General features: G+C 41.0%; 1 protein-coding gene across 1 annotated transcript in view; it reads right to left on the reverse strand.

The window, feature by feature from the left end:
• LOC132266430 (F-box protein CPR1-like) overlaps nucleotides 1-22081 on the reverse strand; it is a 50627-nt gene extending 28546 nt beyond the window's left edge. Inside the window, exon 1 of the mRNA XM_059767304.1 lies at nucleotides 22006-22081. The gene's annotated coding sequence lies outside the window, so the exon portion shown is untranslated. The remainder of the gene's footprint in view (nucleotides 1-22005) is intronic.
• Nucleotides 22082-23415: the final 1334 nt, after the last annotated feature.

Genomic DNA, 23415 nt, shown 5'->3' on the forward strand with positions numbered 1-23415 from the left:
AAAATGAGTTTAAATTTATTTTAGATGCACGATGAAGTCTTTTAAAGTAATATATTGGACTTGTGGCATAGTGGGGGCTCTGTGCTAAAGGATACAACAAAATATAAGTATATGACTTAGTACTCTGTTACCGAATGGAAGGAACTAGATCGCTTAGATTAATTTACCGATTTATTGGACTATAATATTATTATAGAACTAATTTTAAATACATGATAGGGTCATTGTTTTATTAAATTTGAACTATGCATGTGTGGGATGTTAATTGTTAGAATAGTTCATTCTTCGATGCAATTACATGGATTACTACTGGATTTTAATTGCTAGATTGTTAAGATTCCTTCTGCGATTATCGGATGGTGGTTTTTGGTCTGTAAATTATTGAACTGTTATATATGTTGTAATTTACATGGATATGAAGGATTGTATGTACCGGTATGGGACGGTGACATACTAGGGATGGTTTAGCTCAAAACGCATAAGCCTAACCTAATGGATTAATGGAATGGATTGAAAGATATCGAATCCTAATTGTGGCTAAGTCAGATCAGCTGTAACCAAGTTGGATGACTTCCTGGATTAAAGGATGGGAGTTAAGTCATATCAACCGAATAAGTTGAGTGACTAACTAGTTGGTTTATTGTATGTCAGTTTAATAAATAGCTGAATTACATACCCTGGATTTGGATGGACTTTATATATATGTTTATGGTACCACGAGTTGAGCTTGAGTCTCAGACTCGTTGGTTAGGGTGCGTATATGGGGTGGATGCGTAGCTGGTTATAATAGGTTGAGGTGTACCCTGTTAGGTCTAGGTACTCATGCCCACCTTTGGGTGCGTATTCGCATGTTGCCTTCTATTCAGGTTGAGACCCCTATTATAGACTAGTGAATGTCCCTTAGTGTTGATATATTTATACGTATGGACTAGATAGATATTGTGAGGTGTTTACGGTGTATCTGCGTATCGGGTCACTGTATGGATTGCAATTAGATTAGAACTTGCTCGTGGGTCTGACCCACTCCTTTATTATTCTTTTTAGGTACAGGACGGTTCCAGCCTTAGTGCTTGATCGTGCTTGTCGAGGACAGTCTCACTTTCATTGGATTACGTAGGACTTCCCTCGATGTTTCTAGTATTGTCTATTTTCAGTTTTCAGTTTCAGTTGAACTTTTGGTTAGGGGTCCATCAGTGGATTCCCAAGTTGTAACCTTGAAGGTTTGGAGGATTGGATTTTCAATTTTCAGTTACACATGGAGGATTTTATTATTATTATTTCTTTCAGCTTTATTCTATCTTTATTGTTCTTTTTGTCATCTGTGTTCATTTTAAAATAGTTTAATTGTTTGATATTCCCTCAGGTTTGGGCCTGGGCCTGATCAACCCGTGTGTCGGATCCGAGGGGTATCACACACTCCATCATCCAAACAGATATGCTTTTTTACGGAAACTGACAGATTAATCTCATATATCATAAATAGCAAATTGCGCATTTAACAAAAAATTTTTTTTTAAATTAGAGCCCTAACGCACCTTGGGAGAAACCTTGAAAAACACAATGAGCAAAGTAAGTACCCAATTTGACATGAGAACTTACTGTGTATTTATTCAAGTACTTTTTCTATTTTACAAGATTCTCCTTTCTCACCCCTCTCTGTATACACACGCGCTCACATTTATATACTTCTCACTCGTTGAGTTAAAAGCATTTCAATTGATACCATTGCACTTCTCATATTATTTTTTCCACTTTTATTTTAATTATTTATTTATTTTTAAGAAAGTGGTGTGGTATAAATAGCTTTACTATAGGCAGACTACACACTCAAATTTTCACTAATTGTACAGAGAATCCAACTACCTATCACTCATCTATTTTATGCAGATGATTTGGTCATGGTTACTAAGGCTGATGTGGATTCAGCAAATTGCATAAAAAAAACTCTGGATTAGTTTTATCAGATATCTAGTCTTGCTGTTAACCAAGAAAAAAGCTTTCTGTATTTTTCCGAGGCAGTTAGGAGCAGTGTTATTAAAGGCGCTAGAGGTCCTTTGGAGCCTAGGCGCAAGGCGAGGCGCGCGCCTGAGTGAGGCGCACAATTGAAAATTTAAAATACCATAAAAACATTCATAACTCATAAGTCATATCAATATTTTAAAAATTAATATCAGATATAAAAAAGTAAATCCATCAACTAAACAATCATCCAACAACCATAAAACATAGAACAAATTTGTTTTCTTTAAAGGCAAAGCAGAATTTGTTTTTTTTTTAATGGCAGAAAAGAGCACAAAAAGAAATAAATATGTTAAGAAAAAAAAAAAAACTGTTAACAAGAAAAGAAAAGAAAAAACAGAGCCAAAAAAAAAAGATGCAGGGATAGAAGAAGTAGACGAAGAGAGCCCTGCCAAAAATAATATAAACAGAGAGAAAAGAACTAGACGAAGAGAGAGATGTAAACAAAGATTAGAAGAGAGGAGTAGAGGATAAGAGAGAGAAGAAGAACTGACGTGGCTTGGTCGTTCATTTCTGCAACTAGGGCTTGGTCGTTCATCTCACGGTCTCACTCTTTCTATGTTCGGTTGACATTTTGACTCTTGGGCTTTCTGATTTGTTTATTCTTTTGAACAAAAGTTTTTTTCTCTCGTACGCTTAGGCTTTCTTACCTGTTTATTAAGTTGCCAAAAATATTCTTTTTGGCTTAAGAAATAAAATAATCATAAGTTTAAAAAAAAATCAGTAAGGCGCGCCTGACAAACAGGATGAGGCACAACCGAGGCATGTGCCTAGTAAACATTACTGAGCCTGGGATGACAACATGCGCTAGACCTGCGACTCAAGCCTAGGCGCGCCTTTAACAACACTGGTTAGGAGGAGAAGCCTTGCTAGAATTCTTAACCACAAAACTGGGCCTAGGTATCACACCTAGGCAAGGCCTCACACCCTTATATCTTGTGAATCATTCACAAAGAAAATTCAAAGACTTTTTATTCATTCATGGACTCCATAATCAAAGTCACATCGATGGCTCTGATGGGCGGTTTTGCTAGAATAGGCATAAAGATGAATTCGTATCTTTTTTAAACCTATCGTTTTTCCTAAATCTGTCTACTCGACCCAACTGCTCTTTTTACATAGCCTCGCTATTTGCCTTCTACGCTGTGAACTCATCTGGACCTACTTCTTTTACAAAATATGATGGGAGGACGATGATGACAACAGTCCGTAAGCCGAGACCGCTGAAACAAATAAGGAAGAACAATCAGAGCTGACTGATGAAGAAGTTCAACGGAAAATCAACCCTGCGAGCTATTTCTTAGTCTTTTTCTCAATTCCGTAGTGAAGTCAGCTTTTCCGGGCTTGCTTCGGGGGGCTACCTCTCCTGGTCCCTTCGGGTGCCCACTCTTCTCTTAAGATCAAGACTCCTTCTTTGTCTCCCGAAAGAAATACATATGGCGCGAGATAGATCTCTCTCGATGAAAGTAGAGAGAAAATGACCTATTGGATTCGTGCCATAGGTCAATTCTCCATCAGAGGAAAGAGTATTTCAAGGGTGTGACTTATGATTCGAAGACCAAGTCAGAGACTGAGACTGCCGGACGTCTCGCGGAGTGACTCTCAACGAGTACGTTGATACTGTTCGCAAAGAAAAGCTTTTGTGATTGCTTCGACACGTGCACGAGGTGCTTGCTGGGGTGAAGAGAGTGCTGGGGAGTCCCTCTCGCAACTGCTATATCTCTATCCCCTTCCCGATTTGAATAATGGTTAGAATTATAAGAAGGTAATGAACCGGGAAAGCCTCTTTTATAAGCCTTCAGTCTACATAAAATGCTAAAAAAAATCTCTATATACAATGTCTGAATACTGTAACTGTCCATAAGGACAATATTATAAACTACTTTCTTTTGAAGCTCCTCGCGAGTATCAAGTTGATTATTTTCTTTTGATTTGGAGATACTCGCGGTACGAACAGGGGGGAAGGAGGTTAAGAGAGACTTTTGGATTAGAGTAGGTACCGGAAGAGATTCAAAATGCCCCGCTTCCAAAATAACGCTGAGGCGGTACGCTCACGGGAATAGAATAGTATTGGGCACAGTCTACAACACGAGGGGGATCGGGGAATTCAATAAACCTTCTTACTCATCTGGGAACAGTGGGATTCACCCTGTAGGTAGAGAAATATTGCAAGTGTTCCGTGTGTGATTCTATCTGAGATTTCTTGCTTTGCTGGAGGCAGAGAGAAGGAAATTGATTTGCGAAACCCCGTGTTTTCGTCCTTAACCTCAACCCCATTTCTGCCTTACGACCATCAGAAAAACGAAACACTTTTTTTCTTATATAGCTGCAAAAGTTGTGATTCTGCTTTCTTTTGGTTCGCTCTCGCTCTTCATGATTCGATCCAGCCACAGGTTTCCCTACAGCTACCTTGTTGCGACCCATGAAAGATAGGAATTTAGTACGAGGTGCTTGAACACCTAGCGGTGCTTACACGTCTCGCCTATCTAAGTTTTGACAACCCTTTTCCGACAGCCCTTATCGAAGTCGTATTTGCGGGTGATCCACTCTTCTATACCAACTTAGCTTCCCGTTGCGGTTCGGTGATACCATAGGTTGGCCCCCTTCTTTTTTCTTGGGGTTTGCTCCTCTTTCTGACCTACTCCCTCTTTCTTTGGTTGGCTTTTTTGTAAGGCTTCTCTGGTTTTTTTGGCGCATTCTTTGATGAATTTTTCTATTTTTTTCACCGCGAATACTATTTTCATTTCCAGTTTTTTCTCTTTTTTTGCGCGAGTCCTGCTGAATTCTTGGACCCGTTTTCTGATAAGTGTTTGAAAATACGTGAGCATTTTTTTCTCGCTGTACTAATAGGTCGAGTCATATGCCCACTTTACCCTTGATTTTATTGCCATTTCTATGGCTTTTAGAAATTCCTCAAGGGTTTTATTTTCATTGTGCATCTTTGCCATGATTTTCTCCAAAGTGAGTTTTTATTTCCACCGGTCTAGTGGCGCTCCTTTTTCCAACATCCCATTTTCTCTTATGGAAACTACTAATCCCAAAATACGTGTTTTATTTGGTCTTCCTCGAATGAGTTTGATCGCCGTTTCTTTCAGTTTGAGTTCCCTTAACGCCTGCAGGAAAACTTGCCGAAATCGTCGATATTCCCTGTTCGAATGGACTCTTCTTTTAATGGCGATTAGTAAATCGTCGGCATATCTTATGTATTCGCTTCGACCCTCTTTTCCCAGCTTTTCTTTGATTGTATTATCCAATTTATTGAGAAAGAAGTTGGCTAGCACTGGTGAGGGGGAGCAGCCTTGCGGTAAACCTTGCGTTTTGTGTGAGCAGTCTTCTTTTTTCTTATCATCCCATATCTTTGTTTTTATAAAATTCGATATGAGATTGACGAAAGGTCGATTTGCTTCACCTAAATGGTCATGGAGGGCAGAGAGGAGAAGCTGGTGGTCAATGTTGTCGAAGCACTTGACGATATCTGCCTTGATGAGTAGATCCATGGGATCCCAGTTATCCATGTCTTTAAAAAAAGTGAGAAGTCCTCTTCTTTTTCTAAAGCCATGAGAGTGTGGGGAGAACATGTTATCCAGGATTATGTCCAAGAGCGCCGCCAGTGCAGCCAACACAAGCCTATCCGCGATATGCGACTTCGTAATTGGACGTGTCTGACCGGGTTTGTTTGGTTCGGGTCTGTACAAGCGGTTCATCGGCGAGAACGAGAAGGTGCCCTTCAATAAGGAGCTTTTTAAGTTGGCCAATTCACCGCGGTTCCTTGTTTGACGATAGGCAGCATTATTGGACCACAGATGCTCTACTATTAGTACCAACTTGTCCATCAGTCCTTTAGTGCGAAGATCGGGTGATTCCTCACGGAGACGGGTTAGTACATCCCTTTCCTTTCGGTTTTCTCACTTTAATAGTCATATATTCTTTTTCTATTCAAATTCATACACTTCTGGGCTGGAATAAGAAACGCCGCGAGGAGAGAGAACATTAGAAAACTTTCGAGCTACCTATTGTAAGAGATTCAATTGGATAATGGATATGAAATGGACTGGTAATTCGACTGAGGTTAGATCCATGAAAACTATCTGATAGAAAATGGAGGTGCAAAGTCCAAAGCTAGCACACCAAATCTTGTATGTACAGGAATGGAGTTCAGCGGGAAAAACGCATTCGAGATCGATTCATCTCCTTCCCTTCCCACTTAATAGGATAGGGGTATATCTGACTTGCTTTCTGCTGAGCGGAATAGAGTTTTTGGACCCGAGTGTGGTGTCGTTTTCCACCAGTCGTCAAGGTTCGCAATCAGACGTTGACCGGCTCAAAGCGAATCATTTTTTCGACTCTTAATGTGATGAGCTCCTTGGTTCGTAGATTCCTTGAACTACTCGATAACTTTTGGAATCTCACATTGATTCCTATATTATTTATAATAATATGAATTATCGAATCGAGTCTCTCTTTTCTTTGTCACGAGCCGGATTCGAACCAGCACCCCCTGATTCACAAATGAAACCAGAGCGAACTTCCTTTATTTATTCGAATCGAGACTTTTGTTTACCCGGTTCATCTCTCTTCTTTCTTTTTGATAAGACTACGTCCGGAGCACCTATTGTGCAATAAACTCACTCAACTTCCGTTGCGTGGGGAGCGGCAATTGAGCATTAACGACCTTTCCCATCCCCTAATAGATTTGAGGGTTAGTGTGAACAAGGATTGAGAGTTCTTGCTCAAAATTAGGTGATGTAAGCTCCTGGTCGACGAACTGATCGTCAAGCAGTCGTTCGGTATGAATGTTATGACTTCGCTTCTGGGCCGTCGCGAATTTTTAGTAAAGCGCACCAGAAGTGACCGGCAGCTCTCAACCCTTTAATAAAAGACTGAAAAGGGTTGCTGGTTAACCCGGCAATGAGCCAGGCGTGCTATTTAACGTATAGCTTAGAGTTAGCTGCTATGTATCTCTTACGTATGGTTTATCGCGGCCAACACTCCTTAGCCGCTCCAATCGTGAAATTGGACCTTGACCTATGCGGGGCTATACCATAAAAATACCAGAGGCTTGCCAAGCCAACGCCACCAGCCCCCAAGGGTGGGTACTGTTCACTTCCCCAGATCGAGCTAGAAACAAGTTATCATCTTGTCATCCTTCGAAATGAGGAAGATCCATTTTAGGATTTCGAGCTTTCTAAGCTCAGCTGGTTCTTGAATGAACGCGGGCGGAAAACAAAAAAATGTTGTCGCACCCTATCAGTCCATAACAGCGACACGTCGGAATCCCGCCAATAGCTTATCTAAGCAAGCGATCAAACGGAATGACTACTTGAGTTGGTAAACCCCATATTCAAAAAGAGAGAGATATAGATGACTTGGAAAAGTTGATTGTATTTCTTTATTAGCACATGTTTGGGTGAATAACTGACTCAAATAGCCCCTCTTTCCGTATGATTGAATGCTTGCGCCCGATAAGTGTTAGCTTTGGGGAGAATTTTCCTAGATACCCAAAGAATTGTTTCGCGTTGGATCCCAACATCGCCTGTATAAGCTTGAGCTTTCGTTTCGGCGGGAACTATGTTCTTTTCCCAGCTACATGGTGATTGGTAAGGTTGGCAAAGTCAATATAATCACTTAACAAGCTGGTTGGCTTGAGTCTGTGTACATGTGACTCTTCACTGTCATCTTGGAAGGACACCCTTAGATTACCCCATAATTGAGGTAATCAATAGTTGACCCTAACATAATAAAAGTAACAAATAATTTGATTGATGCAATTTGATTATAATTTAGGGAAAATTACATATAAATGGAGTCAAAGTTCCATATTTACTTAGAGGCTGAGTCAAAGTTCCATATTTCTCTAAAATGGATTGCTGAGGTGGTACATGGTTTTTTACTGTTTAGAAATTGTGGTGCCTAAAATACCCTTCCACGAAGGTACTACTTTTTCTTCGAAGGTACTACTTTTTTAAACTGAAGGTATTATTTTTTGGCGTCCAGGTACCATGTTTTTTAAACACCCGCGAAGGTACTACTTTTTCTCCGAAGGTATTACTTTTTTGAACTGAAGGTACTACTTTTTTACACTGAAGGTACTACTTTTTTGTTAGGGAAGGGCATTTTAGGCACCACAATTTTCTAAACAGTAAAAAACCATGTGCCACCTCAGCAATCCATTTTAGAGAAATATGGAACTTTGACTCAGTTTCTAAGTAAATATGGAACTTTAACTCCATGTATATGTAATTTTCCCTATAATTTATGCAATTTACAATAACTATGCAATTTGACCCAATCCCCCCAATTATGCAAGACTGCAAGTGGAACCTACTTCACCTAACATGTGCCAAATCAAGGCTTGAGCTCTAGAATCATATTTCCCAAGCCTTTTATATATTTTAAATGCTGCTTCCACTGTCCTCTACTTGCTGCCACTATTCTCTACCAGACAGCCTGTTCATAGTCAGAAACTCAAGATTGCTGATTTCAATCCTCTTCTTGATAAATTGAATGCTAAGATTACAATTTGGAATAACATGACTCTTATCTCTTGTTGGCAGAATAGAAATCCGCATAACTGTTCTCAACTCCTTTCTATACGATTGATGTTCTGCTACAGTTCCCCCTGCATTGGTAATCCATATTATTGAGAACAAAATGAAATCCTTTTTATGGGGAGACAAGGATGTCAATAAGAAGATGCATCTTTTTAAATGATCCTCTGTTTCATCACCTAAGTCTGAATTAAGGTGGTTTTGGCCCAAGGAAAGTTACTGTAACGTTCCCAATCTTTTTTTTTTTTCTTCTTTTAAGTATATATTATTTATTTTTATTACTGAGTGATTAAATAGGTATATATATATATGGATAATAAGGTAGTTGAGGAAATAAGAATTTTTTTTTAAAATTTAAATTTAGAAAGATAACGTGATAGCGAGATTTTCTCTCACGTTGGCGGAGTTCTCTCCCACTGAGCATGATACACGCCATTATATGCAACCGTTGTCGTATTATATTCGGTGGAGAGCAATCGCTTGAAAAAAATAATAATAAAGTATTTTTTTTATTGGAAGAGCTTCAGAGAGCGAGGGGAAGCCCTATGTATAGAAAAAGGCTCAAGAGAAGGAAATCCAAGCCTGATTAATCAGAGAGGACAGTAGATTTGGGAAGAAGAGCTTTGGAAGCGTTACTACGGCTGAGAAGAATTAGTAGGCAAGTTAATCTCTTCTATGTTTTAATTCCAATTATATGATATATTTAGGCACGAAATTATATTATTTCTACTTAAATTGGAGCTCTGTTAGATGTGGATAACTCGTGCCGTGTAGTTTCTACATGCTTAATCTCGGTTTCCTTCTATTGTTGGGTTCATGAGTTTTAGTCTTTGTGGGTTGACTGTTATGAAGTTGAGTAGGATTATACAGGAAGCATGTTCATATATGCAAATCTCTTATTTTGGGTTCATATAGTACATGGAATACCAATATTTTTATTGTGGTTACCTGGGCACGATTCCATGAGTGTGAGCATTGGATGACTATATATCTAGATTGACTTACAGGGATTACTTGATACGAAAAGTATGTGTGGGGTAGCTAATATATGGAACCATGAGACATGATAGATGATGGGTTGACTGACTTCACATATAACTGCAGTATGAGGATGGAAATTAATTTTGATAATTTAAGGTCTTGAATCATGCATTAATTCATTTGTATGGAGTTGGATTGCAGAGTGACTATTTATATATATGCATATAGATATATATATATATATATATGTATGTAATTTATTGTTTAAGCCGTATAGATGCTTAATTGGCCAAGGTTTCAGGAACATTAATTGGTGAGTTGGAGAAACTTTTTTCTGTTTAGAGTTGGGTTGATGGTACTGACAAATGACTTGGGGAGTTAGGATGGATAGTTCACTTGCTGAGTTATACATTATAAGTCATTGGTAATGTTCCATTTAGATGTGATTCGGGTCTGTATATAGAATTAATTTTTCAATCAGTGTGTCATTATTATTATTATTATTATTATTATCAAGAATAATTGTTTACTAAATTAATTAATTAATTATGGATGATTGTCTATAATAAGCTATGTGAAGTCAATATCTAAGTAATTAAAGTATTACTTTAGTAATTGTACTCATTCATATTGGGAAGTGAAAATGGTAGGTATATGTTAAAGGAATGTTAAATGGAATTAAAATAATTAGGTTGGATTTGTTCCTTACTTATTAAGAGATGGTTGGATTCGTTCCTTACCATAAAATTAAAGATTGGATTTGTTCTTTACCACGTAATTTAAGGTTGGATTCGTTCTTTACTATATATATTAAAGGTTGGATTCGTTCTTTACCTATGGTTGTGGGTTGGATTCGTTCTATACCCGAAATACTAGAATTGGTGCAAGTAAATGAGAATTTAAATGATTAAGGAATTTCTTTTGGTGGAAGGGTTGAAGTTACCTTATCTAATTAAGCTAGAAGGCTATTACATATTTTTTTTCTTTGCTTATAATATATTGTGCAATTGTTACTAAGGTATAATAAGAGTTACTTGTTGAGCTGTGAGCTCACCATTTATTTAAACATTTCAAGTAAGACGCCTATGGAGTAGAATTGATGTTGCTATAACAAGCTTACTTAATAAATGTTTAGTTTATTGCTATTGTAAGCAAGACATTTTAGAGTGAATAATGTAACTAAAGGATTTTGTTCCTCGTTGTTCATATGGAACACCTTATCTTTTCCTTATATGTACGGTTACTTATTTCTAGTAAATAATTCAGTTATTGGTTTTTATTTTGTTAAATGATGAGATTTAAGTTTTAGTCATGCCATGTAAAGTTTTGGGGCGAAGGAACCCTTTATTGAAATTGGAGCGTGACAGTTACAGAAATTGAAAAAACTACTCAGTGTTTATTGGCATGGTACTATCTGCAGGGTAAAGATGGGCTTAGGATTAAATGGTGCAAGCTGAAGTATGCTCCTAATTTCTGCTGCAAGTTACTCTCAGTTCTGGAAATGGTTAGAAGGTACTAGAGAGGATATTTTGTTGTGCTCCTCCTTTAAAATTGGAGATTTTGTTGTTCTCCTCCTAACGTTTCTTCTTTTAACATGTTCATCAACTGGTTTTTGGATAAGATTTTAGAAGGGATTATATGTTTAGAATGTTAATCACAGCAGCTATTTGGGGTATTTTGAGAGCTAGAAACAGCACACTTTCATCAATATCACATGGCTTATCCAGCTGCTGTTGCAAAAGATGCTACTTGGGAAGTTTGGATCTGGCAAATACTACTGGTTTCTGAATGGAATGACTTGTAATTTGATGATTCTATATGCCCTCCTAGCTCAGATTTTTTGTACCTTTTCCATTTCTTTTTATTGTAAAGAGGGGGTATGCCCCTGTCATAACCCCTTCATTGATATATCCTTTTAATACAAAAGCCAATTAAAAAATAAAATAATAAAAAATCAGTAATTGGTAAGGGGGGGTCACAAGTAGAGTCCACAAAGAATAGAAACTGGAGAGGAAGTTTTTTAAAACTAGCTTAGTAACTAAAGTGATTTAGAAGTCAGAACAGTTTAAGAGTTTTTCACAAGAAACAATGTGTACATTGCTTGTAGCCTATCATCCCAAGTTTCTCCCAACATTCACACACTTGGCCTGCACCAGCATGCCCATGATGGTTTTTGCCTTAATGACCAAGCAGTCATCCTTATATAAGGTTCCACCCACATTTCACATAGGTGACAAACTATTTTAAATTTTATGGAAACTCACAGAATTGCAGATTTGAAAAAGTTTGCAAGTAGGTAAACTAGAATGAATATCAGTGAGGAAAATTACATATATATGATATATGATTCCTTCATGAAAAATAAACTATCAACAAATATATTGAAGATGCAAGAATTCGCTTCTTCTTTCTCTCTCTCTCTTTAGAATTCTTTCAAAAAATTCTCCCCTCTTATCCACCTGTAATGGTCTATTTATAGACCATTACAATTATTATTGTTAACTGATTACATTGGGCCTATATTCAAAAGTTTTCTTCCTTCTGGACCTGATCTCCCAAAGGGCTTGATCTTCCTCGGTAGATCCTCCAGGTTCGGCCCATTTTGGGGTGCTTTGGCATGGGCCCTACTTCAATTGTTCGACCCGATCCCGTTCCAGCGAACTATATCCGGCCCATGCCACTTGTTGCATCCTCAACTGCCCCCATAATTACCCCTTATTGATTAGGGGGTAATTATTAGAGGCTGCTAATGATAACCTGACGGCTCGAGAAGATCGCGTGGGAGAATGGACGGTTAGATTTAGGGGTCGGCGTTTCGAGATTCAAAAAACCCATCGCTTTCCTGACTCCTCGGCCCTTGGGCTCACTTTGTCTTTATAAACTTCATAGATGTTCCATCGATCCTCTTTACCGTCTCCATCTCACTTTCTGTTGTTCGAATCCTCTCCGGCAATCTCTTGCAAAAGATCCTCCTTCCAGTGGCCTTGCAATACTTTTTGCCGTTCTCACTCTCTGAGGTTAGTTTCATTTGCATTTTTCTTTTGGAAGACTTCTTTCTCCTCCTCGAAATCTTCATTCATTCTCACCATGACAGTAGATCTAGACGTTCTTCGCATGAAACTTCACCTTCCCGACGATGTAGAAATTAGAAATTGCCCCCGAAAAGTGAATATTAGAACCGGTGATGGCCTTCTTCCCGACAAGGTCCTGTTTTCACTCCTCCATTTTAATCTCCTTAGGTTTCCTTTGCATCCCTTCTTTTGCTATGTTTTCAACAAGCTAAATCTTTCCCCTTTGCAAGTAAACCCAAATTTCCTTAGGATTTTGTATGTTATGCTACTCCTGATTCGTGACAGAGGTCTGGATCTGGACCTCGTAGATCTTCTCCTCTGTTACAAGGTTAACAAGATCAGAACTGATGAACCGTTTTATCACTTTTTCCCCATTGAGAAGAGGTCCATCTACACGGATAAAATCAAATCCGAGAAAGGTTGGAGGAAAAATATAATTGGGGTTAGGGGAGCCTGGTTCTCTCCAGCTGCGGAGGATTTCCCTATCCCGAGCACTTTTGGAGAGTGCTCTGTCTCTTTTTACAAGAAATATAAAAACCATAAGAGTGACTGTCCTTGCGAGATTTGCATTCCTCGTTTTTGTACTTTCTTGTGCCATTCCTTAGGCATTCCTTGTGATGATTTGAGCTACGGTGTGTGCAGGGATAGGGATAACTACCTGAAGCAGTACGTTCTGACCAACGTTCCCTCCTGCTCGGACCTCCTCACCTCAGACAATCTCCTCGATATCTCAGTCCTCGGCAAGACAATGAGCCAACTCCAGATCCCTTCCTTTGGCAGGAAGAAAACTGCCCCCAGGCCTACTATCACCCCTGCATCAAATTCTTCACCAGCTTCAGCATCTTCTTCTGCTACCCTTTCTGATACCACTCCTTCCACCGATCCATCCGTGACGGCTACTGACCCGGTCGCTAACACAGCGACCGCCAGTCCGAACGTTACCCCTTCTGTCAATAATCCTCCTGGTTCTACTAATGCTTCCGCATGGGAAAAGGCAAGAGGAAAAAGGCACCAACTTGATAGTGCCCTCAGCATCGATGATGTTCCTTTGTCTCAGAGGGTTAGGACCTCTGGGCCGAATGTGATATCCCTAGCGAGACCTCCTCAGACTAGGCCCCCTACCCCTTCTGGGCATGCCTCCGCTTCAGGAACGGCGCCGTGGAACCCTGGCTTCATTCGAACAGACGGATCATCTGTTAAACCGACCGAGACCATGTTCAAAGATGGTTAAACCGCAATGGCTTACTACAGGAGCATGTGGACTCCCAAGGACATCGAGGTAGCCAAAGGTCTGTCTCAAAGGGAAGTGTTCAGCCGATTTCCCTTATCCGCCATGGAGGTAACTTCTGCCCCTTAGTTAATAAGCCTTTACACAGTCTTTACACTTATTTTCTTCTAACCATCTGCTCGGCTTAACCAGTTGTCCTGTATATCTCTACAAACCCTGTACGGGATGATGGCTATGCAGAAACAAGTTGAGCATGTGAATGCCAAGGTCCGTGCGCTTTCTGACAGCCTTAATGCAACGAACAAGGAGAACGATGATTTGGATGCTCAAAAGACCGGGTTAATGGTTCAGCTTGGTAAGATTGAAAAGGAGAAGGATTCGCTGAGGAAGGAGACTGACTCTCTTCAGGATGAGAGGAATGCATTGCAGCTCGAAAAGAGTGTCTGGCATACCGAGCGCGAATCCCTTAAGGCTGAAAAGGAAGAATTGATACACCTTCTGAGTGATGCGCAATCCGCTCGGATGGCCTTTGAGAAAAGGGCTTTGGACGAGTGCAACGCTTTACTCGATACCATCAGTAGGGTAAACGGTGGTTTGCTAGCTCTGCATGCTCGGTTTTCCAGAGTTGGAGCCCTCAGATATACTCAGGGGTTCCGAGAGGGTTATGCCGATCGTGTTCCGGATGAGGGTCAGACCGGTTCTACCCCTGATAATGTTGACAAGGAACTGGATATTGACCCTCCTGGTGTTTATGCCGATCCAGACTCCACCGCTGCTGAGGGTATATTTGATGAATGCCAAGAGATTGCCTCTTCTCGGATCACTCCTACTCCTTCTGTCGCTCTGACTTTGGACATTCTTCCTCTGTCCACCTTGACTCCATCTGTTATTACTGCTGAAGATAACCCTCAGCAGAATGATTCTTCCAACGCTATTGAGGGTAGGACTCAACAGAACGATTCTGTCATTCACCTCGACTCTCCACCTCGTGAGGATGGTGATACCAACAATAATGAGGAGACAGCCCTACATCATCAAGAGGCTAACGCCTCTTAGTTATAACTCTTTTTTTTTTTTTGTACTGACTTTTGTATATTCGCCATCTTTACACCTCATCTTTTTTGTAACTCTTTGAACTTTATTAATGAGATGGCCGACTTCTGATCAAGCTTTTTATGTAAACTCTTTTTATTTCTTAGCAAGTGCCTAGCGTTCGGCTCATAGTGCCAGCTGCCACTTTCTTTGCGTAGGTGCCTGGCGTTCGGCTAAAATGCCACTTGCCACTTGGCTTTTTATTTCTTAGCAGGTGTTTGGCGTTCGGCTCATAGTGCCGCTGCCACTTACTTTGCTCAGGCGCCTGGCGCTTGGCTAGAATGCCACTTGCCACTTGGCCCTCTCTTTTTCTTTTTTTTTAAAGCAATTGTTTGGCGTTCGGCTCATAGTGCCAGCTGTCATTTACTTTGCTCAGGCGCTTGGCGCTCGGCTAGAATGCCACTTGCCACTTGGTCCTCTTTTTTTTTTTTTTTTCTTAGCAAGTGTTTGGCGTTCGGCTCATAGTGCCAGCTGCCACTTACTTTGCTCAAGCACTTGGCACTCGGCTAGAATGCCACTTGCCACTTGGCCCTCTCTTTTTCTTTTTTTTTTCTTAGCAAGTGTTTGGCGCTCGGCTCATAGTGCCAGCTGCCACTTACTTTGCTCAGGCGCCTGGCGCTCGGCTAGAATGCCACTTGCCACTTGGCCCTCTCTTTTTTTTTCTTAGCAAGTGTTTGGCGTTCGGCTCATAGTGCCAGCTGCCACTTACTTTGCTCAACCTTTTAAAGAGGAGTATAATCTTTACAAATCTCAGAAACTTGTACATTCAATTGTGTTCAACTGAAAATGAACAGAATTCAGTATTGAATCTCAACTTTTTATTGATAATACCTCTTCAAAGAAATAGCATTCCAAGGCTTGTTAACCAGCCTTCCGGCCATGGTTTCTAAGGTATACGCCTCATTTCCTATGGCTTCTGCAATTCTGTATGGGCCTTCCCATGGTGGCATCATCTTTTTGACTATCCCCACCTTCTTTTTCAGAACCAGATCACCTGGTCTAAAGTCTCTGTGCTTTACTTTCTTGTTATGGCTGTTCGCAAGCGTCTGCTGGTAGGATGCGAGCCTTACCGCTGCTGCATCTCTTTTTTCTTCCAGCAAATCGAGGTTAAACCTTAACATACTGTCATTATGCTCACGGTTCCATGCCAAGCTTCGAACAGTCGGAACTAAGTGTTCGACTGGTATAACTGCCTCGGTACCATACGCCATGGTGAATGGGCTTTCTCCGGTCGGTCATCTTGGGGTCGTTCTGTAGGCCCATAGGACTTTCGGCAGTTCATCTAACCACCTTCCTTTCTTTTCTTCTAGCTTCTTCTTGATACAAGTAAAGATTGTTCTATTTGTAATTTCCGTCTGTCTATTGGCCTGTGTGTGACTTACTGCCGCCAGCTTTTGATTAATTCCATATTCCTCCAACAGCTTTCTTACTTACTTACTGTCAAGGTTGGTCCCATTATCCATGACGATTGACCTCGGAACACCAAATCGGCAAATAATATTACTCCAAATGAATCGTCTCACATGAGTTTGAGTAACACTCAAATATGGCTCTGCTTCCACCCACTTAGTAAAGTAATCTGTAGCCAGCAGCACATACTTGTTCTGAGCTCTGGCAGTTAGTAGAAGACCAACTACATCCATCCCCCACTGTGCGAAAGGCCATGGTGTGGCAATTACATGCAAGTCTTCAGGTGGTTGGTGAATCAGTGGTCCGAACCTTTGGCACTTATCGCACCTTCTGGACAATTCTTCCTAGTCTCGCGACATGTTCGGCCAGAAGTACCCTTGCGCCATTGCTTTGTGAGCTAAAGATCTCCCCCCTGAGTGGTTTCCACATACACCTTCATAAATAGCTCGTAGTATTTGCCGAGCCTCTGTGGGGGTAACACATTTTAAGTACGGTCCGGAAAAAGATCTTCTGTACAACTGGTTATGCACTACGGCGTACTTCGCAGCATTCGCTTTGATTTTCCTAGCCTTATCTCTTTGCTCAGGCAGAGTACCATCTCGGATGTAAGTTATGATCGGATCAATCCAACTTGGCTCATATGGAATAACATTCACTTGCCAAGGATCCGAGCCTGAAGGTTCTTCGAAAATGGATGGCTGGTTTAATATTCCCACTGGAATCACCCTTGCCAATGTTTCTCCAAAACCCGAGGCACTACATGCTAGCCGGTCGGCATCTTCATTATACTCCCTTGGAATTTGAATGAATTCAATTTTTTCAAAGTTCTTGGCCTCCCGCACAATAGCAGAACAATATGCTTCCATCGTTTCATCCTTGGTTTCATACTCACCCCTCACCTGCCAAACAATTAACTGTGAGTCACTGAAAACATTCAAATTCCTGACCTTAAGCTCCTTGGCAAGCTTAATTCCTGCCAGCAACGCTTCATACTCTGCCTCATTGTTCGTGGCTCCGAATTCAAGCCGAAGCGCTTGGCTTAAGGCTGTACCTTCTGGCGTCTGCAGTTTGATCCCAATGCCTGCACCCATCTGATTTGAGGATCCATCAACGAAGAGTTTCCATAAGCAACCATGAAGATCCTCCTCCACGTCCTCTGAATCACATTCTAGTAAAAAATCTGCCACAGCTTGCCCTTTGACTACTGTTCTAGGTTCGTATGTGATATCAAATGAGCTTAACTCTATGGCCCACTTCGTCATTCTTCCTGAGAGATCTGGTTTGTGCAGGATTATTCTGATAGGGAAAGTGGTTAGAACGATGATATGACGGGATTCAAAATAATGCCTGAGCTTTCTTTTCGCATGCACTAGCGAGAGTATCACTCGCTCTGCCTTTGAATAACGTCTTTCGGCCTCAGTCATTGTTTTGCTAACATAGAACACTGGATATTACTTCCCTTCTGTGTAGCGGATCAGAACGCCACTTGTCGCGATGTTGGATACTCCGAGATATAAAAACAGTTTTTCGCCCGATTCTAGAGCTGACAGTACCGGAAGGTTCTACATATACTTTTTCAGAGCAGTTAACGCTAGGCGTTGTTCATCCCCCCAAACCTGCCTGCCGTGGCTTTGTATTGTGTCAAAAAATGGTTTGCATCGATCTAACAGTTTGGAAATGAACCGGCTCAGTGCAGTAATCCGTCCCGTAAGTGTTTGCACTTCTTTGACTGTCGTCGGCTCGGCATTCTTAGTCAGAGCATCTGTTTGGGCAGGGCTTGCCTCGATGCCTCTGAGATTAACCACGTGCCCTAGGAATTGGCCTGAACTTACACCGAATGAGCACTTGGTCGGATTGAGCTTTATTCCATATCACCTCAACACATCAAACACATCTCGCAGATGCTTCACATGATCAGTTTCTTCTTACTTTTTACCACCATGTCATCAATGTAAGCTTCCACTGTCTTCCCTATTTGTTCCTTAAAAATTTTGCTAATAAGTCTTTGGTAAGTTGCTCCGGCGTTCTTAAGTCCGAATGGCATAACTTTGTAGCAATACGTACCGCGTTCGGTAACGAAAAAAGTTTTTTCTTCATCAGCGGGGTCCATGGGGATCTGATTATAACCTAAATAAGCATCTAAAAAGGTCAAGCGTTCATATCCAGTAGTTGCATCCACCATCTGATCAATCTTTGGCAGCGGGAAGCTATCCTTCGGACAGGCTTTGTTTAAATTGGTAAAATCAATGCATACGTGCCATTTCCCATTTTTCTTCTGCACAACGACCACATTCGATAACCAATCAGGGTAGTACACTTCTCTTACAAACCCCGCGTCAAGCAGCTTGTCAACCTCCTCGGCAATAATTCGGTTGCGCTCGGGGGCAAACCGTCGCTGCTTCTGCTTTACAGGTTTTGCATTAGGGTTAACGTTCAAGGAGTGACAAGATACAGAAGGATCGATCCCTGGCATGTCTAGGTGACTCCATGCAAACACATCTGCGTTTTGAGACAAAAAAATCAACTAATTCCTATTTTTCCTCCTCAACGAGTCGTTCCCCCACTCTGGTTATCCGTTCCGGTCAGAACTGATCGATCTGCACATCAAACAGGGGTTCTTCAGTCCAGCCTACTGGCTCCTCCTCCCCACTCTACTTGGAGGGAGGCTCCTGTAATTACTATCTCGGACTTGCTGAACGAATGGGAGCTTTCCCCTTTCCGGCATGTTTCAGTGTTACAGAATAACATTCTTTAACTGCAACCTGGTCTCCATGAATGTCAATCACTTTGGTTACGTCTGGCCCCAGGCATCTCATTACTTGATGCAGAGTGGAAGGAACACCTTGAACTATGTGGATCCATCCTCTGCCCATCAGAAGATTGTAAGAGGGATGAATTTCAACAACTACAAAAGTTTCCACCAAAACCCTCTCGGCAGCATGCACCGCTACCTCCACCGTACCGACAGGCTCCACTCGCTTTCCATCAAACCCTAGTAGTGGATTCCCGGTGGATTTCAGCCGATCCTGTTTGATCTCGAGCCGATCGAATGTATCTCTTGGCATGATGTTTGCACTACTTCCAGGGTCAATTAGAACTCTGCGCACCAAGCATTTGACCACTGCCAAACTTACTACCAACGGGTCCTCATGAAGGATCTGAACACGCAACAAGTCTGTTACGTCAAACTTTATCTGCGTTGATGCGCTCTGTTGGTGCAGAGTGTTTACACTGCCTATCCTTCTCTTCATTCGTGCCTGGCGAAGGCGTGTTCGAAGCAGTTCATCTGACTCCTCGACAGGTTCTGGCCGACCGTGAATTGTATTGATTACTCGAACTGGTTGCGTGTTGTGAGAATTCGATTTCTGATTCTTCTTCACGTGCTCCATTAGTCGATTCTGTTCCACCGCTGGTCCTTGAATATAACTTGCGAACACCCCTCTGGCTATCAGCATCTCTACCTGTCTCCTTAGGTTCCTGCATTCGTTAGTCTGGTGGCCAAAATCAGAATGAAATGCATAGTGCTTAGACTGATCCCTCTGTTCGAGAGGTTGTCTGATTGGTAAAGGAGGTCGGAACTTATCTTTATTTTCTTGGTACAATCTTGCTAGGGTAACTTTCAATGGAGTAAACAGCTCTTCCTCTCTGGGCCTCTTCTCAGATTTCCACAAGGAGCATTGCGGCTGAACCTGTTTTTGCCTGATATTTGCTTTGGTCTTTTCTTCCGTGGATATGACGGATGCCTTCCTAGCGTTTGCCGCCTCTTCTTCTTCCAAGCGCACAAATCCATCGGCTCTTTCGTTAAGTTCATCCATAGTCTTCAGCGTGTTCACCACCAAGCTTGTGTGGAATGGGGTGCCACGGTTCATGGCCAATATGAATGCTTAAACTGTCATTGAAGGGTGACATTCAATAACCATGCTCTTGGTAAGGTTAAACCTGGTTAGGAAAGCCTGGAGACGCTCATCAGCATGTTGCATCATTGTGAATAGGCTCGAAATATCTTTCGCTGGACGCTTGTTTCCATAGTATTGGCTTATGAACCGATCACACAAGCTTCGGAAACTATCCACTGAACCCCTCGGCAGGTTCTTAAACCAATTCAGAGCTGGTCCGGCCAGACTCGTAGGAAAGCACTTGCACATCAAAGAGTCATTCTCAATGTTTAGAGCCATTTTCAACTGGATGTGATACACGTGATCGATCGGATCGGTCGTTCCGTCGAACAGAATGAAAACGGGCATGGAAAATTTCCTCGGACTTGGAGCATTCAGAATCTCATCTGTGAACGGTGAATCAACCGTTCGAGTTGCTGAACGGAGTGCTTCATTTTCCCTCTGGAACCCCGCGGTTGCTCTCTAGTCTACCGATCTCCTCTCTGAGCTGTGATAGTCGAATGTCGTCATGGAAGGCCGATAGGTCAGATCGAATGACCTGTCATCAACAAAGTCTTTGCGCCATGGAGGCATAGCTTTGTGACGATTCAACTCTATTGCTTCACCTCGGCTGAGCGTTTCTTGATGTGGATCAAAAGTCATTGCTTCGTTTCGCCTGATCTGCTCACGTCGTGGATCCATGTGAGTTGATCCTTCACGATCATCAATACGACGAAGATTTGGCGGCAAACCGTCTCAGCGGATTTCCTCGCGGTGAGGATCTACTAGATTGTTTCCAACCTCCTCACCGTGATGTGCTGCATCGGTACGTGCACCTTCTTCTCCTACCGGGAGTGGTCGTGGAATTACTGGAGCTTCTTGACGCTGTATTTCAGTCCTTAGATCCGCATTTTCTCTCCGGAGAGCTTCGATCATGTTCATCAACTCATCAAGTTTCACTTACTGGACGTTCTCAACCATATTGGAGTTGTCACCCCCTATCATAATTCCGGATTGAAGCAAAGGCATGAATTACGAACTCCGAAACAGATCTAAGCGTCACAGGTGCAAACTCCGTTAGATCTGGGCTTAACTTCACTGAATCGTGATCACTGTTTGCTAGATCTGAACTTTTCTAGCTTTGAACTCACCGGATCTGATTGCAATTGAACAAATCACAATTGCGTCATTCCGAAGCAAATGCCTCAGAATCCACAATAAGTAAGAATTCTCTTTGAACAAACTACAATCTCACTGATCTGGATTCAACTTCCAGAAATCACACTGTGTACTCACAAACTCGATTGAACTAATATGGTACTGATCGGGCTCGAATTGATCTTCTTCCTCGATTCCCACAGACGGCGTCAATTGAAGATGCAAAAACTCGCTTCTTCTTTCTCTCTCTCTCTCTCTAGAATTCTTCCAAAAAATTCTCCCCTCTTATCCACCTATAATGGTCTATTTATAGACCATTACAATTATTATTGTTAACTGATTACATTGGGCCTATATTCAAAAGTTTTCTTCCTTCTGGACCTGATCTCCTAAGGGGCTTGATCTTCCTCGGTGGATCCTCCAGGTTCGGCCCATTCCGGGGTGCTTTGGCATGGGCCCTACTTCAATTGTTCGACCCGATCCCGTTCCAGCGAACTATATCCGGCCCATGCCACTTGTTGTATCCTCATATATTCAGCATAAAAGTTCACTCAATAATGGATTTTATGATAATTATTAGATGCGCGCGTAATGTATAAAGAAGAGGGAAAGAAGAAAGTTACCTCTTTTAGCTTAGGAGGAGGGTTCGCGTGGCCATCAGTAGTAGTAGTAGTAATTAAGCCAGAGCCATTGCGACTCGGGCCGGCAAACTCAGCAATTCGAGCTGATCTTCTTGGTGCAGTTTTCCAATTATCCATTAACGACGATCACAAAGGCAATGCTCACAACCACCCTCACCTCCAGGGACGCAGCCAGAAAAAAATTTCATTGTATACGTATCTACAATATAATATACATGCATATAAGTCAGTTTATATATATATATATATATATATATATATATATATATAGATTAAGAAAATAATTTAAGAGAAAAAAATAAGAAATATATATAAAATTCTATTAAGAATGAAAAAAATTAGGGATCATTTTTCATATTTTTATTAAAAAAATATACGAGTATATATTATTATAAAATACTGCATATATAAAATACCCCTACCACATCTGACGCAGGATGAATTGACTTTTTTGCCCTTTAACTTATTAATTATCCTATTTAAAAAATAAAATTACCTTTTTAACCATCACACCCACCACCACCACCACTCACAGCCCCACCACCGCTTCACACCCCACCACACCCACAAACACATAAATCATCAAATTCAGCCTGTATATAGATATATTATACATACACATATGTAAAAATCCCATTAGAGAGAATCTCACACAAACACAAACGAATAATATATACACATATATATTTCTATATTAGAAATCATTTACTTGGATGCTTGTGTTTCTGTATATCTATATATTGTTTGTATGATTGTTAAAGGATATATGTATATTTGCTGAAAAGGAAAGTTGAAGAATTGAGTGTTTTTTTTTTCTTCTTAAAAGGTAAGAATTGAGTGTATTTGTGATCACATATACGTATATACACACAAACACATACCAAATTTAATAACTTTCCTTTTAATCAAATCCTTTCTCTCTCTCTACAAAAAAAAAAAAAAAAAAAAAAAAAAAAAAAAAAAAAAAAAAAAAAAAAAAAACTAATTTCAATCACACATTAGTCACACACATAAATAATTAATACGCAAATATACATACACAATGAAGAGTTGTTGGTCATCAATTTAGAATCTCGAACACCGGGAAAGCTCCGACCCAAATTCGAAGAAACAGAGGAGCAAGAAGAACAATGAGAGGAGCAATTCCTTCATCGTCACCTCCGCCGCAGTCCGCAAACCATAAATCAATCCGAATTCCTTCACAAAATTTCACAAACCCTAGTTCATTGCAACTTTCACCGCTGCAATCCACTTCCTTCTCGTACCGCCCATCTACAACCAACCTCCTCTTTGCACTCACATCGGTTTATTGGGCCACCTATAGGCACGGATCAACCATGTTGGTAATGATAAGAAAGATGGTGATACAATAATCATCGGTGGGTGGAGAGC

This window comes from Cornus florida, unplaced genomic scaffold, assembly GCF_030987335.1.
Source record: "Cornus florida cultivar Cherokee Brave unplaced genomic scaffold, ASM3098733v1 CherokeeBrave_3.0.0_Hap2_Chr07, whole genome shotgun sequence".
NCBI lineage: Eukaryota > Viridiplantae > Streptophyta > Magnoliopsida > Cornales > Cornaceae > Cornus > Cornus florida.